This window comes from Zalophus californianus, chromosome 8, assembly GCF_009762305.2.
Source record: "Zalophus californianus isolate mZalCal1 chromosome 8, mZalCal1.pri.v2, whole genome shotgun sequence".
NCBI lineage: Eukaryota > Metazoa > Chordata > Mammalia > Carnivora > Otariidae > Zalophus > Zalophus californianus.
In genome coordinates this window covers 87,677,463-87,694,977 of record NC_045602.1, presented here as the reverse complement: position 1 = coordinate 87,694,977, position 17,515 = coordinate 87,677,463, and the positions used below count along the sequence as shown (strand labels likewise).

At 39.6% G+C, this 17,515-nt stretch overlaps 1 protein-coding gene across 2 annotated transcripts in view; it reads right to left on the bottom strand.

The window, feature by feature from the left end:
* Positions 1-17,515, bottom strand: part of LIMS1 (LIM zinc finger domain containing 1) — a 150,027-nt gene that overhangs the window by 71,634 nt on the left and 60,878 nt on the right. The window contains exon 1 of one of the 2 annotated variants that reach the window (XM_027621534.1): positions 16,896-17,003. The exons of the other annotated variant lie outside the window; for it this stretch is intronic. The gene's annotated coding sequence lies outside the window, so the exon portion shown is untranslated. Of the gene's footprint in view, positions 1-16,895; positions 17,004-17,515 lie in introns of those variants that run through there. 2 annotated transcript variants of the gene reach the window in all.

The window sequence follows — 17,515 nt, the reverse complement described above, 5'->3', positions numbered from 1 at the left end:
CCACTGTGGAAAAAATATGGAGATTCCTCAAAAAATTAAAAACAAAACTACCATATGATCTAGCATTTCCACTTGTGGGTACTTATCTGAAAGAAACACAAACACTAACTTGAGAAGATATTGCACCCCCATGTCCATTCCATCATTATTTACAATAGTCAAGACATGGAACCAACCTAAGTGTTCAGTGATGGAAGAATGGATAAAGAAAATGTGACATACGGGGGTGTCTAGGTGGCTCAGTCAGTTAAGTGTCTGCCTTCAGCTTGGGTCATGATTCCGGGGTCCTGGGATCGAGCCCCGCATTGGGCTCCCTGCTCATCAGGGAGTCTACCTCTCCCTCTCCCCCTGTACCTCCCTCAGCTCTCTCTCAAAAAATAAATTAAAAAAAAATCTAAAAAAAAAAAAAAGAAAATGTGATACACACACACACAATGGAATGTTACACAATGGAGTATTATTCACCCACAAAAAAGAATGAAATTTTGCCATTTGCAGCAATATGGAGGGACCTTGAGGGCATTATGCTAAGTGAAATAAGTCAGACAAAGACAAATACTGTGTGATCTCACTTATATATGGAGTCTTAAAAAAAAAAAGGACTCATAGAGAGAACAGATTGTGAGTTGCCAGAGGTAGGAGCTGGAGTAGTAGGCAAAATTTGTGAAGGTGGTCAAAATGTAAACTTCCAGTTATAAGATAAATAAGTCATGGGGATGTAACATACAGTGTGGTGACTACGGTTCATAATACTGCACTGTATATCTGAAAGTTGCTAAGAGTAGATCTTAAATGTCCTCATTACAAGAAAAAAATTTTGTAACTATCATAACGGATGTTTAGACTTATTGTGATAATCATTTCACAATCTATAAATATCAAATCATTATGTTGTATACCTGAAACCAATGTATGTCAATTATATCTCAATTAAAAAGAGAGACAACAAGGATATATGAAGCAAATATGATAATATAGTAAGTATGTCAAGATAATAAGTATATGGAGATTCATTTCTTCCAATTTTATATTAGAAAATTGTCAAAATAGAATTATTTTAACTTAAAACAAAATTCAACCAATGGGAATGAAAGCAAGCATGACTACCTTGAAGTCAGAACATAATACCCTGACTGCAGTATAAAAATAGCCCCAAATGCCATGACTGGACAATAGAAAGTCTGGGGCAGGATTCTCAGGTTCACTGCGTGCTTTTTGTAATGAGGTATCTGAGGATGTCACATCTGAGAGATGTTTAAGTAATTCCATCACACAAAATACAGTAAAGGATATGTTAAATTTCAAAAGAAGGGCACGGGCAGAGAGGAGGAGATAATATTCTAGGCAGAGAAAAAAGAAATAGAACAAAGGCACGGAAAGGTGGAGAGCTGACTCAGAAGAGTGGGTAGCCTCATCCTGTGGCAACAAGTGGGAGCAGAAGAATGTGGGAGGTAAGGCATCAAGGCAGTCAGAGCCATATTGTGAAGACCTGTCAATGCCAGGCTAGGAAATTTATGTACACGTGATAAAAGGCCATAGATGGTTTGGATCCAGGGTGGAGAGGGCTACAGGCCTGGAGACATCTAGCTGTGGAATACAGTCTAGGCGGCAAGATGTGCCATGGGAGGAGGGAAAGAAAACTCCAGAGTGGTGGTAGAGCCTTCGTGATTTGTCAGGTGAAAAGTTGCTGAGAAAAAACAAAACAAACAAGAAAAGCATATAGACCTAAACAGGAAATTCTTTTGCAAGCACGTAGCCAGATCATGGCCCAAATAAGGCCACTTCAAACCCTCAGCACTCTCAAATCACTAACCCACCCTCCTTTCCCATCACTCTTGTGGATAACCTCGCCTACTTTAGAGAAAGCAGAAGTCATCTGAAAGGAGCCACCTCAACTGTCTACAAGTCCTCATTTTCAGTGTGCTCCCACCTTCTTTCAGATGACTTCCAGTTTCAACAGAATTTAATAAATGGCACAAAATAATGCTAATTCTACATTACTGTTACCTTGTTGTAGTGGTGATAATAATACTTATGGTGTTAATGCTCTAGATACTATTTCATTTAAAGGTCACAACACCCTGTAAAACAAGTACTACCCCTATTTTGCAGAAATAGAAACCAAGCTCTCTACTTAGTAAGTGACAGCAATGGGATCTGAAAGGATATACCAGGTCCCCAGCTCCCCAGTCTATAATCACTCTACTATACTGTCTCTCTAAACATCTATCCTTAAGAAAAAAAGATGTAAAAAGTTGGGATCTCTTCAATGGAACACTATATAGCTACAAAAGAAAAATCATTCACTACAACTACATAAATCCACGTGAATAAATCTAAAAAATGTTAAGCAAAAACCCAAAGTTTCATAGTAACACAAACAGTGTAACACTATATAAAATCTAAAGCAAAAGAAACAATCTCATGCACTGTTAAGAATATATAAATGTGTAACAAAACTATAAAGATATATAGAGAAGTAATACAAATTTAGGAAAATGGTTTCCTAACAGAGGAAAAGCAGGGGTGGCGGATACCTGGAACAGGAAAGTGTGCCGAGAGAGTTCAACTACACTTGTATGTTTTCTTTCTCAAGATACATGATAGATATTTGAAGGCTTCTTCTACTAAATTCTACACCTTCTTCTTTTTGTCATTTTTTTAAATAAAAAAAGGATGAAGAAACAGAGCAGACACTCTTTGAGCATGTTTGTAAGTCCACAAGTTTCAAAGCACTGTTTCTGCCATCATGTGGTTCCTAAAGATATTACATGCACACACTTTTCAGAAAATCAAAGTTTAAAAAGGGGCACTGTTAGTTTTCAGGTACAATGTCACATGAATGTAACCCACAGTGAAAGCCTGAGTAGCCACCCCTTGATATATAACGATTATTAAAAACATCTTACCACTTCTAAATAATACTTAATAAAACAGAAGACATAAAATATTATGCTGGTACAAAAGAATAACACTGGACCCCTATCTTACACCACTCACAAAAATTAACTTGAAGTGCATTAGGGACTTACATGTAAGACCTGAAACTGTAAAACTCCTAGAAGAAAAGCAACTGACATCAGTCTTGATAGTGACTTTTTGGATAAGACAGCAATAGCACAAGTGACAAAAGCAAAAATCAGCAAGCAGGACTACATCAAATTAAAAAGCTTCTGCACAGCATAAGAAACAATCAACAAAATGAAAAGGCAACCTAACAATGGAAGAAAATATTTCCAAACCACGTATCTAACAGGGGCTAACATCCAAAATATAGGAGGATTCATACAACTCAATAGCCGAAACACACACAACCTGACTAAAAAAAAGGGCTGAGGCCACGAACAGATTGTCCAAAGATATACAAATGGCCAGTAAGTTCATGAAAAAGTGCTCAACATCACTAATCATTAGGGAAATGCAAATCAAAACCACAAGGAAATATCACCTCATACCTGCTGGAACAGCTATTATCAAAAAAATAAGAGTTAAGTGTTGGTGAGGATGTGGAGAGACAAAGGAAACCCTCGTGCACTGTTGGTGGAAATACAAACTGGTACAGCCACTGTGGAAAACAGTATGGAAGTCCCTCAAAAAACTGAAAAGAGAACTAGTGCCATTTATGCCTCAATAAAGGTGGAAAAATAAAAATAAAAACATTTTGCTAGGAAGCATACTCAGAAGAAGATGATAATGAGAGTTACTGGATAAAAACTTTAAGAGAAAAGGATCAACGTAAGATGCATTAGAGACAGTAAGATTAAACAGTCAAGACTAGGAAAAACAGATACAAAGGGCTAGCTTTCAGATGTAATTCCCTTAAGAGGTAAATGAAGACCTAGACACACACTTCAAAACCCAAAAGTAAATAAGCAGAAAGAACACAGTAAAAAGAAACCCTAGCCATAGTATTAAGTTTCACCTAATTTCGTACTTTGGAATTTAGTACCTTTAACAGCAAATTTTATGAGAGATCAACGTCTGTCTCTTTTCTGAGTATTTAGGTTAGAGAGAAATCAACCTAAAATTTATATCACAGTGAATCTTAACTAGATAGAAACATGTCCTTGTGTAAAAATAATTGCATACGAGCACTACCGATATGGTAAAGGTATTAGACAAATGGCATGCTTCATTACGTTCTATTTATCACCAGCAGGGGAGTGGGGAAACTGAATATTGTCCAGCAGTGCCCACTAAGTCCTTTATCTTGATCAAAGGCATCCCTGGTCACCTAGCTGCCAAGCTAAAATCTCAAAGTCTTCCTCAGCAACTTCTTTCTCACCAACCCAGTCACTAAAACCAGTTGATTTAATGTATGAAATGTCATCTCCATTCCTCTCTTCATTGACATTTACGTGCATAATACCCTCCCCATACCGTACTGCGTACCCAGCTGATGTTCCCCATCCTCACTCTCCCTTCCATAAGAGGCTGGGTTCAGAGTCAACCAGCCTTGAACTCAGATCCCAGCTTTGGTTCTTACAAGCTATTTTTCTTTTATTTCTAAAAAGGGGATGGTTATAACCATAGCCCATATAGCTCCTATGAAAATCACATGGGTTAATGGAAGGGGTAAGGGAAACCTCACTGAAAATGGACTCAGGAAGCCCTGAAGGGGGAGCTCTCAACAACGCACCACTCGCCACGGCCTGCATAACCTGCAGCAAGAAGGAAGGTAATTCTTTATCTTGACAAAGAAAGGGCACTTTTCCCACAGGAATGTTATCTCCGGCTTTTGAGAAAAAGAGGGACATCTCTCCCCACTCCAGAAAACTCTAGCCTCAAACTCTTGTTCTTTTCCAGCAAACTTTTGTTCACAACAATCTTCCCCAATTTCCCCCTAACACCTAATAAAAACAACCTTCCCTTTGTCTCTGGACTTACCTGTGGTTTGCCAGAGTATGCTTGTCCCAGATTGCAATCCCTCTGCTATTCCTGAATAAACTCATTTGACAAGTGACACATAATAAATGTTAAATACAAAATACATATCACCATTATCATCAATATTTCTTTTTCTCACTGCAAAGATTTTTTTTTTAATGCAACTCTGATCATACTATGTTTCAGTTTAAAATATTTCCATGGATGTCTATTTTATACAGGATACAGTTCAAAGACCTTGGCATAACACATGAGACATATGTAGGAGTGCTGACAATACTGACCCCATCTTTGGCCCTCTATCATGTTTGTGTTCAATTGATGACCTCTTTGGGGGCTTTATGTTCCAGGTCCCTTGGAGATTAACATACATACCTTAGAAATGCCTGCCAAGGCCAGGATGGGGGGAGGCTTGTTTCGGCCTGTGTTAGAGATAACACAGTCTTCCCCCTTCCTAATGCACAGGTGGTGCCGCAAGATCTAATTAAAGGTTAGCTGTTGATCAGGTGCATGCAAGTCCTCTGAGGTGTGTGCAAACCCTCTGATCTCACTACAGTGCCCTTCTGCATGTCCTGTTGTTCTATAAAATCTGTGGACTAAGGTTCGGACTTTACGGAAAATAACTATGCAGCTGCCATGGGTCATTTTCTCGTCTTCTGCAAGATTCCCCTCACCACCGCTGCCCCTGCCACCACCCCCACCCCTCACCGCTGTCAGTAAATTACCCTGAATAAAACTCTAAACTGTATGGAGTCACCTGCTTCCTCTTCAAGTGTCAAAATGCCTTCTCAGTTTGGAGGACACTTTACTGTCCCTTCCTCCCCTTCTAACAACATAACCCTTTACAGTGTACTTACTTACCTGTCTGGCCTCATTTCCAGCCATTTTTCCCCTTCCAACCGTGAATCCCCTTCCCCAACCACTGTTCCCCCAACTCAGCACAATCTTTTGTGTGCCCATAACAACAGACGGGGAGAGTCAAAGGAGCCAATGGGTTACACTAGAGGGCTCCCATAAAGCCTCCACCACTACAAGGAGTGATCATATCCTTGCCCTGCAACTACGGTGCCCAACTGCCTGGCAGAAAGCTGCACCAGGCTCCTGAGGCCACCCTCTGGTTTTTCTGTCATTCTAGCTATTGCATGGCCACCCACAGGTTTTCTGCAAAGCCTTTACTTTCCTTGCTTATAAATCAAAGACAGCATATGTTTGTTTACCCCACAATCTTTTTGTAAGACTTAAATAGAGTATTCATTAGAAATGAACTGGGAAAGATAATAAAGTACTATAGCAATGTTGGTCACTGAATGGCGTGACCTCAGTATACCACTACTGGGTCACAGGGAAGTCAAAAGAGTATTAGCTCTTAGTGTGTCTGCAGCAGAGAATAAAGATCCCCTACAGGATTCCTTAAGCATGTTTTAAGGCACTACTACAAGTACATGCCAGGAAATCATTCCTTGTTCCTAATCTTTGCTCTAAGGGAACTATTCCAGCATGTGCCTCCTACCAACCATAGATGCCTAAGACCATCCCCAAGCCTCAGGCCTTAACATTTCTATAGGTAGAAACTTCTGCCTTGAATTAAATCACTGGGTAAAAATATCACCCTTGCTTTACAGAATTCAAAAATGAGGCTTTGATCCTTATCAAAATCTCAGTAATGTTTTTTGCAGAAATAGAAAAATCCATCCTAAAATTCATATGAAATTCTGAGACCCCAAAAAGCCAAATCAATCTTGAAAGAAACAAAGTTGGAGGTCTCACACTTCCTGATTTCAAAACTTACTACAAAGTTCCAGTATCAAAACAGTGTGGTAGTGGCATAAAGACAAACACACAGATCAATGGAATAGAACTGAGACCTAGAAATAAACCCTCAAAAACACGGTTAAATGATTTTAGACAAGGGTGTCAAGACCATTCAATGGAAAAGGAGTCTTTCAACAAATGGGAAAATTTAATTTTTTAAAAAGCTTTTATTTATTTGAGAGAGAGAGAGAGAGAGAGAGAGAGAGAGAGAGAGAGAGAGAGAGAGACAGTGTGTGTGAGTGGGGGGAGGGGCAGTTGGGAGAGGGAGAGAGAAAGATTCTCAAGTGAGGATCAATCTCAGGCCCTAAGATCATGATGTAACAAGAGTCAGATGCTCAACAGACTGAGCCACCCAGGTAGCCCAAAATAGGAAATATATCCCCATACAAAAGAATGGAGTTGAACTCTTACCTCGCACCATATACAGAAATTAACTCCAAATGGATCAAATAAAACTCCTAGAAGACAACATATGGGAAAAGCTTCATGACATTGAATTTGGCAATGTTTTCTTGCATAGGACACAAAAGGAAGAGGCAACAAAAGTAATAATAGAGAATTGGGACTACATCAACATTAAAAACTTCTGTGCATCAAAGGACATAATCAAAAGAGTTAAAAAACAACTCATGGAATGGGAGAAAATATTTGCAAATTATATATTTGATAAGGAGTTAATATCCAGAATCTATAAAGAACTCATACAATTCAACTACAACAAAAAACCAACCAGATTAAAAAAAATGGGCAAAAGACTTGAATAGATTTTTCTCCAAAGAAGAAACAGAAATGGCCAATAAGTACATGAAAAGATGTTCAATATCATTAGTGATTAGAGAAATGCAAATCAAAATCAAAATGAGATACTACCTCATACAAATTAGGATGGCTACTATTTAAAAAAAAAAGAAAAGAAAAAAAGGGAAAGTAACAGATGTTGGGGATGTGGAGAAATTGGAACCCTTCTGCAATGTTGGTGGGAATATATAAAATGGTGCAGTATGGAAAACAGTACGGCCATGCTCAAAAAATAAAAAATAGAGTTACCATCTGACCCAACAATTCTACTTCTGGATATATCTAAAATAATTCAAAACAGGGACTCCAAGAGATATCTGTATACTCATATTCACAGCAGCATTGTTCACAACAGCCAAAAGGTGGAAGCAACACAAATATCTGCTGACAAATGAATTAAAAAAATGTGATAAATGTGATACATACACACAATGGAATATTATTCAGCCTTAAAAAGGAAGGCAATTCTGAGACCTACAACATGAATGAGCCTTAAGGACATTACACTAAGTGAAATAAGCCAGTCACAAAAAGACAAATACTATATGACTAAACTTCATATGAGGTATCTGAAATCTCCAGATCCATAGGGACAGAAAGTAAAATGGTGGGTGCCCAGGGCTGGGGGCAGAGGAGAATGTGAAATTAAGAATTTCAGTTTTACAAGATGAAAAGAGTTCTGGAGATGGTGGCACAACAATGTTAATGTAAAAGTGAGGCTCCAAGCTGCAAAGTGAGGGACCCTGAATGACTGTGAAGGACTCTAATTCATCCTTTTCATTTTTTGGGTGTAGGAATGGAATTAAAGTCCCACAGCTGTAAGAGACCAGAGAGCAGGACCCTAAAACACAGCTTACTATCAAAACAAGACAAAACAAAAAGAAAGAAAAAAGAAAAAGAAAAGAAAAAAGCATAGTGAGAAAAGACTGAAAGAGAGAAGTGACAGAAGTGGGACAAAGACAACAAAGTAGGCAGCACAATCACAGGAAGAGGATGAAGGGGAAATGCCAAGAATTTTTTAAAGTAATTCCTGTTTTGCTGCAATAGAAGCCTGCAACTATCCTTTATCTTGCTCTGGATAGAGCTGAAGTCTGTGGAAATTCCCATATGAGGTAGTTTGTTCATGGTTATTTCTTCAAGTAGACATTATAGCTTCCATCTGAAAAAGGCATTAGGCGTTTGGAAGAACTGAGTCTTTTGTCAATACCGTGCGTATATACATTAAAAGCTGCGGTTCCCCTGTGCCTCTGAAACAAATAATACATTATATGTTAAAAAAAAAAAAAAGAAGATAGTAGGAATGGAAAAATGAAGGGGGGGAAATCGGAGGGGGAGACGAACCATGAGAGACGATGGACTCTGAGAAGCAAACTGAGGGTTCTAGAGGGGAGGGGGTGGGGGGATGGGTTAGCCTGGTGATGGGTATTAAAGAGGGCACGTTCTGCGTGGAGCACTGGGTGTTATGCACAAACAATGAATCATGGAACACTACATCAAAAACTAATGGTGTAATGTATGGTGATTAACATAACATAACAAAATAAAATAAAATAAAAAAGCTGTGGTTCCATTCTTAATGGTTAGTAGATTTGCCAAGACATGTCATTCCCCTGACTAACTATGGTTCAGCATCTAGCACTTAATGCCGTAGTTTTCCTGTGGTCGTTACTGGCAGTAGTGATAAAGACTGGTATGACTTTACCGCTCTCCATAAATGGCCCTTTGGTCAGTAATATGCCTTACACCATACAGTAATGACTTACTTTCTTTTTTTTTTTAAGATTTTATTTTTATGTAATCTCTATATCCTTTGTGGGGCTTGAACTTACAACCCAGAGATCAAGAGTCACATGCTCCACCAACTGAGCCAGCCAGGTGCCCCACATCTTTACTTTCTTAATTTTATTTTTTACTTTTTAATTTTTAGAAAAGATTTTATTTGAGACAGAAAGAGAGAGAGCGCACAAGCAGGAGGAGGGACAGAGGGAGCAAGAGAAGCAGACTCCCTGCTGAGCGGGACTCGATCCCAGGACCCTGAGATCATGACCTGAGCTGAAGGCAGACGCTTAACCCCCCAACTGAGCCACCCAGGTGCTCCGTTTACTTTCTTAATTTTAATTTCATTTTTTATTTAAGCATAGTTGACACACAGTGTTTACATTAGTTTCAGGTATACAACACAGTGACTCGACAACTCCAAATGTTATACTCTATGTTTTTATTTGCTTTTAAAGAGCAGTCCTGCCTTTCATGTGTGGTACTTTTCTTCTATAGTTTTCTATCTTAAGAGAAGCTGCTCTCTTGTCCCATCTTATTTCCTCCCACTGACTTCAAGGCAGAGCCTCCACCCTCGATTTTTTAGAATGAGTCTCAATACCTTTCTTGGACCCACACTAATTGGGTAGCCACTACCCACATGCAGCAACTTAAAATGTGGCTAGCCCAAATCAAGATGTGCTATAAGTATAAAATGGACTTGGGATTTCAAAGATTTAGCTCACAAAAATGTAAAATATCTCAATAGTTTTAATATATTGCATGATATGTATACAGTTTGGACATGACAACTGCTTGGTGTATGTAGTTTTTTTTTTTAAGTTTCTTTTTTTTTAAAGATTTTATTTATTTATTTATTTGAGAGAGCGAGAATGAGAGAGAGAGAGAGAGAGAGCGCACATGAGAGGGGGGAGGGTCAGAGGGAGAAGCAGACTCCCCACTGAGCAGGGAGCCCGATGTGGGACTCGATCCCGGGACTCCAGGATCATGACCTGAGCTGAAGGCAGTCGCTCAACCAACTGAGCCACCCAGGTGCCCGTTGTATGTAGTTAAATAAAATATATTATGAAAATTAATTTTTCACCTGGGTGCCTGGATGGCTCAGTTGGTTAAGCGTCTTCTGCCTTGGGCTCAGGTCAAGATCCCAGGGTCCTGGAATCAAGCCTCAAGTCAGGCTCCCTGCTCAGTGGGGAGTCTGCTTCTCCCTCTCCCTCTGCCCCTCCCCGCTGCTTATGCACGCTCGTGCTCTCTCTCTCAAATAAACAAACAAGATCCTTTAAAAAAATTAATTTCACCTGTTTCTTTTTGTACATGGCTACTAGAAAATTTTAACCTATACACGTGATGTGGCTCATGTTATGTGTTTACTGGATAACATCAATTTAGATAATATAATAAGCCTTGTTATGGAGTAAAGAAATGTAGCCCAGAAAACAAGGGGGAGTGGCAGCCTAGACTCCATCTCTTACTAGCCAAGGTAAATTTCCTCACCTGCAGGATAGATTCTTCATCTATAAATGCGGGCATAATAAACCCCCTCACAGGCTCAAGCACTAACGAACAGAAGGAAAGCATTTAGCATTTACCAGCACAAAGTGTATTCTCAGTAAATGTTACTTCCCTTTCTTTGAAGGTCTTAGAAACCCTGTGGACATGAAGAGTTGCTGATGTAGTCATCTTGGGGTTAGTCATGGGAAGTCTGGATCACAATTCTCTTTTTTCCTTCCTTTCCACTCTAATTACTTCCATAGAATCACCCTGCTGTGGGGTGCCTTCTAGGCAAAATCTATTCCCTTCCCCACAGCTGCATTATCTATTCCCATCGTCCATTTACCTGTCATATTCTTCCCTTCACCTCTCTACTGGTCCATGTGTTAATAAATCATTAAAATGAAGGTCAAAATTCTGGCTGGGGCTCATTTTCTCCTTAGGACCATTATCAATAGCTCATTACTACTGACTAAATTTAAATGTAGCTTAGTTCTAACTTTAGCTACTTCATGTGTGTACACTCCATTCTCCTAAGATGCATGGATACATCCTTTTTTCCCACTAGTGTCTCATCAGATACACAATGAATGAAGACCTTTATAACGGTCTGAGATACAAGTAAAGTCAAACTGAATACTCACTTCCAATTATTGACCAGGCCAATCAGGATTACAGGGTATGTAAAGCAGTTTCTTTGACTAAGAAATCACATCTGATTTGGCAGTCTGGGATAAGTTTATTTCTGGCTGATTCGTCTGTGAAAATTTCTTTTATGATTTCCTTCAAGCTGTTGCTAAGAGTGTGCTGAGCTGGCAACCCTGAAAACGATTCCTCTCTTGGATGATGCTATTTTCTTATTTTTTACCCAACTTTCCCCAAATACTTGCCATTATTTATTATAAATGCCAATCCTTCTGAAAGTCTGGTGTAGAGAAGTTTATTATGCATCAATGTGATCTAGCCTCTTGATCGCATCTCACCTCTAGGACACCTTCCATAAGGAGGACAATAACTCCAGGTCCGAGTGAGGCTGGGGGATGGAGAAGAAGAACAAGCTCCTGACAGATTCCCTCCCTTTAGAAAAATGGGAGATAGTGACAGAATCAGAGGGGGAGAGGGAAAGAAAGCATAAGAGAAGGGGAGCAGATTAAAGAAAGAAAAGAACAAAAGAGAGAGAAGAAAATCTCCAGTGGTAGTCAGGCAATAGGAGAGTTTGAAGAGGTTCACATTTGTTTAGAAAGAGAGAAAAATAATGAGGATCACTGACTACTTGATAGAATTTGGTTTCTTTCAACCTCGAGCTCTAGTAGTTCTGGATCTTAAAGGAGACATGGATGAATGATGCAGAGTAAAATAAAAAACAAAGAGGGGAAACAGTTTGGTGGTCCCTCAAAAAGTTAAACATAGAATTACCATATGGCTCAGCAATTCCAATTCTGGGCATATACCCCAAAGAACTGAAAATTGGGATTCAAACATATACCTGTACTCTTGTGTTCACAACAGCATTATTCATAATAGCTGAAAGGTGGGAACAACCCAAGTGTCCTTCCACAGATGAATGGATAAACAAAATGTGGTATACTCATAGAACGCAATAATAGTCATCCATAAAAAGGAAAGAAGTTCTGGCACATGCTACAATATGGATGAACCTCAAAAACATTATACTAAGTGAAAGAAGCCAGACACAGAAGGTCTTATGTTATGTAAGTCCACTTGTATAAATATACAGGAGGCAAATTCATAAAGACAGAAAGTGTATTAAAAGTTATCATGGCCTAGGAGGAAAGAATGGGGAGTTAATGCTTAATGGGATATGGAGTATCTGACTGGGATGATGAAAAGTTTTAAAATAGATAGTGGTAGGGGCGGCCTGGGTGGCTCAGTGGTTAAGCGTCTGCCTTCGGCTCAGGTCATGATCCCAGGGTCCTGGATCGAGCCCCACATCAGGCTCCCTGCTCCACAGGGAGTCTGCTTCTCCCTCTCTCACTCCCCCTGCTTGTGTTCCTTCTCTTGCTGTTTCTCTCTCTGTCAAATAAATAAATAAAATCTTTAAAAAAATAAAAATAAAAAAATAAAATAGATAGTGGCGATAGTTCCACAACACCATGAATGTAATTAATGCCATTGATTTTTACACTTAAAAATGGTTAAAATGGCACATTCTATGGTATATGTATTTTACCACACACACACACAAAAAGAGGAAGGAACGTTTCTTGACCACCTAAATCCCACCAAATATTAAGCTAGGATCCTTGTACATGTCAATTAATCATTACGACCTACAGATTAGGAATTACTGCCATTTACAGATGAGGAATCTTATGACTCAGATATTTTATAATTTATTAAGAATCATACAAGTGGGGGCACCTGGGTGGCTCAGTTGGTTAGACATTTGCCTTTGGCTCAGGTCATGATCCTGCGGTCCTGGGATTGAGCCCCATATCAGGCTCCCTGCTCTGCAAGGGGCCTGCTTCTCCCTCTTCCTCTGCCTGCTGCTCCCCCTGCTTGTGCCCTGTCAAATAAATAAATAAAATCTTAAAAAAAAAAAGAATCATACAAGTGGCAGAAGGAAGATCTGAACACACGTCTGGTAGCTCTAAAACCCAGTCTTTCAACTATACCAAAGTGTTTGAAGGATAAACAGACTCAGTGAATAAATACATGAATGAGAAAGGCAGTTTCTTCTTACAGGTGTGAAACTGTCAAATTAGTGACAAGAAAGATCATGAATGGCTGAACACAAAGAACTAGGTGTCCAAATAGTTCCTCAGGCTGCAAACTTCCTCTTGCATAATTTTTAAGCCCCATAAATATGTTACTAAGAGAATATCTGCCTCTTCTTTCCCCCAACCCAGAATATTTGGTAAAACTCATTTTTCAATTTCTCCATGTTCTATATATCCTATCGCAAACTCTCATCTGGGGTGGGAGAGTACCCATCCTCACCCCCAACAATACCACCATATACCTGTAGCAAAGTTTGGTATATAAGATACTTTCCTATACATCACCTCATTTAATTCAATTAGCCACTCTGTAGGACATCATCTCCATTCTGTGGACTGGTAAACTATGCCCCAAAAGTGATGCACTCCCATGGAGCTAAAATCTGACCTACTATAGACACTGGGTAGAGGCAGTTATAGAGGCACTGTTCCTATATACATCTTTCTTCTAGAGAATGAATGGGCCAATCAAGGTATTGATAAGAACTTCCAGGCAAGATGTAATTCAAAATCACAGTAATGTCTCTGCATTAAAATACACACACACACACACACACACACACACACACACACACACACACACACACACACACATATGACTAAAGACACTTTTTGAAGTTCCCTTAACAGCTTTTTTTTCTCTGGGAACTCCTGGAGCTGCTGACATCAAGAAACAGTCAATGAGACTTAATACTCCTTGCTACCCATGGTAAAGCCCTGGTTCAAGTGCCCATCACATCACTTCATTGAGACCTCTACTGCAGGATGTTCACACATCTGCTCCTACCAACTGGAACTATTTCTCAGTCATCTTTGTATCCCCAGAACTGAACACAGTGCTTAGCATGGAGCAAATGAGTCAAATGTCAACTGTGTCAACTGTGTGAACTATTGTCCATACAACCTTTCATATGGTGTTACAATCTCCATTCTCTGATTCTCCAAGTCCATCCTCCACACTGCAATGTTATCATATCCCTTCCCTGCAAAATCACCCCAAAACTTTATAATGCATTCAAGACTAGTACTCCATGTGCACTCCCTATCACTCTTATCCCACAAATACAGCTTTTTTTAAAAAGATTTTATTTATTTATTTGACAGAGACACCGTGAGAGAGGGAACACAAGCAGGGGGAGTGGGAGAGGGAGAGAAGCAGGCTTCCCGCGGAGCAGGGAGCCCGATGCGGGGCTCGATCCCAGGACCCTGGGATCATGACCCGAGCTGAAGGCAGACACTTAATGACTGAGCCACCTAGGTGCCCCCCACAAACACATCTTACGTCCTACCACATTAGATGCCTCTGAATTTCTTGGATTCATTCTATACTCGTTTACTGAGCATTTAGAGCTCTAGGCACGGGGGATACAGGAGGGAACATGAAAGACAAAGCCCCTGCTTCATGGATCTTAGAGGCTAGCGGAAAAGGGTAGGAAAGACATGGTATCTGAAAGAAAGAGGAACCAAGGGCAGGGCGCACATCAAGTATGCTCTTGCAAACCAGAATAAGGACTCCAGGCTCCATTCTAGGTGAGATGGAAAGGCAATGGAAAATTGTGAACAGAGAAGTAAAAATGACCTACAAACCTTTGCTCAAGATGTCACCAACTCTGGCTAGAAGAACACCCTTTCCCATCATTTTTTAAATGCTGAAATTTACTCATTCTTCAAAGCCCAATTTAATAATCAACTAAATGGTGCCGTCCCTGAGAATTACAGGTCACTTCTCCTTTTGGTTATCCCCCAAAACTTGACAGTACTCATGCTGATCTGATTATGCCTGGTTATTTGTATGTAATTTTTTTTACACTACTGGGTGTAGGTTTATCCAATGTATCTTATTCATGTTTTTATTTTATAAGCCATGCACAGTACCTTGTTGTTGCAAACTAAAGTATGTACCCTTTCTATTAATTTGCAAGACCAAAGCAAAGTGATCATCCTTTTTTTAACTTTTTCTTCCTTATCCTTGAAAAAAATAATTTTTTCCTAATGCTATAACTATCCCATATTTCACGACTATGTATTTATATATAAGAAACATATATCTACAAATATATAATCTATATAAAATAAGAAAGTCCCTTATACATCACCCCATTCTCTATCACAGCTATGTTCCTCTCAAGATTACAATGCTCCTGGAGATTGCCTGAGAAATAAATGTTTTCATAAATACCTTTAAATCTCTAAGGAAGTTCACTGTGTAAGGCAGATCATGTGTAAGGCACAAGATCCTTTTAGGGTGAATAATCACCTCTCAATAAATGTTTCACAAATGTAGATTTGGTGCATTAAGGTTGCTTTTAAAATGGCCTGCTAGTTTTTTAAATGATTTTTTCAAAAGATTTTTATTCATTTAGTTGAGAGAGGGAGAGTGAGAGAGAGAGAGAGAGCACACAAGCAAGGAGAGGGCCTGAGGGAGAGGGAGAAGCAGACTCCCCCGCTGAGCAGGGAGCCTGACTCCGGACTTGATCCCAGAACTCTGGGATCATGACCTGAGCCGAAGGCAGACGCTTAACTGACTGAGCCACCCATGTGCCCCTGGCCTGCTAGTTTTACAAAGACTTACACAGGTTAATGAATAAGTAACTCAAATAGTTCTAGTTGCTTTTTCCACACATGGCAAGACACATATTCACTAACCATAATGTTAAACAGTATATGATTGTTTGTTTAAGACCCTACACAGAATTTCAGTTAAAAATATTTAATGTAATAAAATGACAAGAAGCATTACTATAAAAATACTCTATGTCTCTGCAGGACCATAAACTATATGGTACTAAACACTATCAAGGTTATTAATGTTCAGCGGGAAGCCTGCTTCTCCCTCTCCCACTCCCCCTGCTTGTGTTCCCTCTCTCGCTGTGTCTCTCTCTGTCAAATAAATAAATAACAATCTTTTTTTTTTAAAAAAAGGTTGTTAATGTTTTCTCTGCAAATATAAGTCTCCCTTCCTCACCCTCTTTGAAACCAATAAAACATAAGGTTGCTTTTACATATACTCAGTAATTAAATATGCACCGGCAGGAAGTAAGAACCACAACCATTACACTTTGTAGCAGCAAAAGGAAAATTTAATTAGTATGGCTAAAAGCTACTACAACTTACCCAAGACTGCTCCTTTTACTGGATATGCAAGTTTAGACAAGTATCTTTTCAATGAATGTCTTCTCTCAAACCTCCACTCCTCTGTCTTAATCACTTTGTACACACAGCCCCACCTCTGCAAAAGCAAGTCGATATTCCCAGCACTTTACCCGATGTGCCTCCAGGCTCCCTTGCTCTCACCTCAAGAATAAAGCATCTCGTTTCTGGTACTTCTGCTCTAGTTTTCACTCATTTACCAGGTATCAGGGCCTGGGCAACCGCTCCAGACCAGTGAATTACCTCTAAAGCCCCGTCTCCAATGCCGTAGAGAACTTCCTCATCTTAGCTTCATGTCCGTGGCCTTGAGCTATGTCTAAGCCAATGAAACCAAGTTGAGCGCTTTTTTTTCCCCCTGCATTCAGTCAAATCATGTGACATGGCATGTTACACGATAACCCCAAAGTTCTGAAGCAATAAGGCAACACCCCTAAATGTCATAACTCATATCCTGTTGAGTTGTTTTATGTACCTTACTAAGTTAAGAAATTCATCCATAAACTTATTGAAAGCATTTGTAATGTGCAGAAAATATTTAGGAAAAAAACCAATAATCAATCAGCATAGAAACATGTTTGAATTATTAGAGCTTCTTTTACTTCTCTAATGCTTTACCACTTCAGTGTTGAGCGGCTAGTCTTTATTTTCTCTTCCTAGTGGCTCAGCCCAAGTTTAAAGACAGGCAGGCCAAACTCCAGCAGACTGAGCAGGGGAAACAGCTCCTTCTGCCCCAGATATCCTTGACAAATACAGTGCAGAGAAGGAGCAGGGCCAATGCTAATGAGGCCTCACACACCCGACTGAGTCACCTCCCACGACTCCTGGGTGCCAAGTTTCCATTGGAAAATAATAAAGGGATCTTT